This window comes from Tenrec ecaudatus, chromosome 9 (assembly GCF_050624435.1).
Source record: "Tenrec ecaudatus isolate mTenEca1 chromosome 9, mTenEca1.hap1, whole genome shotgun sequence".
In the NCBI taxonomy this organism is placed as follows: domain Eukaryota; kingdom Metazoa; phylum Chordata; class Mammalia; order Afrosoricida; family Tenrecidae; genus Tenrec; species Tenrec ecaudatus.
The window spans coordinates 52,905,640-52,907,925 of record NC_134538.1 but is presented as its reverse complement, the minus strand read 5'-3'; the positions used below and the strand labels follow the sequence as shown (position 1 = coordinate 52,907,925).

The 2,286-nt window shown below is 39.1% G+C and overlaps 1 pseudogene; it reads right to left on the bottom strand.

Annotated features, from left to right (window-relative positions):
- Positions 1 to 1,677: 1,677 nt before the first annotated feature.
- LOC142457402 (U1 spliceosomal RNA) lies at positions 1,678 to 1,797 on the bottom strand (annotated as a pseudogene).
- Positions 1,798 to 2,286: the final 489 nt, after the last annotated feature.

The window sequence follows — 2,286 nt, the reverse complement described above, 5'->3', positions numbered from 1 at the left end:
TTTTTAAATAGGTATTTCTTCTTTCTTTTCAAATCCTTTCATTGGGAGCTCTTACAGATATCATAACATTCCATGGTTCAGTCACATCAAACAGTGTTGTTCAATTGCTGCCACAGTCAGTTTCAAAACATTTTCTTTCTTCGTGAACTCCTTGATTTCAGCTCCCCTTTATTCCCTCCCTCCCCCCTGGTACTCTAATTTATTTAATTTTTGCTGCATCTCACACCATGCAATATATCCATACACATACAGTTCTGTTGTTCGCTCTCCATGAGTGGGGTTATTTGGTCATCAAGACTATCAGGCCCCCGCCCCCCCAACCTCCCCAACTTCCCTGCCCCTCACTTCACATTCCCTGAGGAAATCATTACTCCTGTTACTGTTTCTGAAGGGTTATCTATCTTTATTTTAATGTGTTGAACAATGTTAATTACCATATATACTCTCGAGTATAAGCCAACTTGAATATCAGTCAAGGCATCTAATTTTACTACAAAAACTGCATTAAAAATGTGCTGAAAGAGTTGGGGGTGGATGAGGAACTGATGCCAGGGGCTTAGGTCGGGAGCAAATATTTTGAGAATGATGAGGGCAATGAATGTACAAATGTGTTTTACACAATTGATGTATGTATGGATTGTGATAAGAGTTGTAAGAGCCCCTAATAAAATGATTAAAAAAAGAAATCATGTAAACAAAGGGTTGGGGAGCTCTATGTACAAAAGGTTCATTACATGGTTGCTTATGGTGGCCAAATAAAAAATGGAAATTAAAAAATGTGCTGAAAAATTTGGCTTATGCACAAGTATATACAGTATATAAATGAACATATCCATCTAGCATATCAATGAGGTCAAAAAAATAAAAACCATAATACAAAGAGGAGGAAGTATTAAAGAACTAGAGGATAATTATGTGTTTCATCAGTGCTATACTGTACCCTGGATTTAACATCCCTTCCATGTGACCCTTCTCAGAGGAACTGTCCAATAGTTTTGGGTCTCTACTACATCCCCACAGTTTCATATTGATACCTTTTCCCATCTACACCTCACAATCACACAGGTTGGTGTGCTTCTTCTTTGTGGGCTTTGTTGTTTCCTGGCTAGATGACCACTTGTTTGACTACAAGCCTTTAAGACCTCAGATGCTATATCTTTTAATAGCCGGACACCATCAGCTTTCTTTATCACATTTGCTCATGCACCCACTTTGTCTTTATAGGCATTTCTTACAGCCTCTGCTTTGCAACCACTCTAGCTGTACAGCCCCATTTTCTGCTATCACTTATCTCCCCTCCTCTCCCCTGTTCTTTTCTTCCTCAGCCTGAGCTAATAGATAGACTACTCTAGCCAATTCTGGAGGGATTAAATTTCCTAATTCAAATGGTCTTTACAATGATATTGCTAACTCAGGCAACAGTCCCCCCAAACAGATTTTAATACAGGTTTATATTCTTTTGTGATTGCTTTTTTTGGTTGTTGTTGTTGTGATTGCTTTTAAGCCCAAATATGTGTCAAATAATTTGGAGAAATGATCCATAAAGGTATATATTCTCTTTCTTTTCCTTTCTACATGCCTAGATCTTTGCCTAATTAAGCTTCAGGAAATACATTTGAAAACACTGAAATGAATTCTTCCACTAAATTTTGTACCTCATTTCTTTTTTTTCTCCTTTAGGGGAGATCATGAATGCAATCCCCCACTACCACAAATTATGCAGTCGAGTTTCCCACATGTGGGGAAATCGCAGGGGTCAGCACACCCGGAGTGGTATCTACCCTGCCAGGTAAGTATGATCCTCATTTCTTAAACCCATTCCTGTAATAACTAGTCTTAGGAGTTAGACTTGCCACTGGTCTTTCCACTGGGCCGCTTCTCCTGAATTTAATAACATATGCAGCAACATATACATGTCTGATGGTCCTGGCTCATAAGTGCTAGTCAAGATATTAAATTCATGATAAAAATTTCCATGGGTTTTCATGAGGTTCAGGAAGGCTCTTAACTCGGATTGAGGCCAAGGATTAACTGTCACTTCTATTGGACCCTCAGCCAGCTTAGGTTGCCTGACCACCGATGACATTAAAGGGGATGGAAATTCAGACTCAAGCAAGCAATTCACCAAAGGACAAGGTGGCTCTGCCATTAGAGAGTTTGAAGAAAAATCAGGATATAAAGAAGCAGATATTTCTTTTTCCTATTTTCTTTCTCTGAGTCCTTTTCATCCTCGTTAACATACACAGGAGCTCCAGGCATGAATGAATCTAGCAATGCTTCCTGACC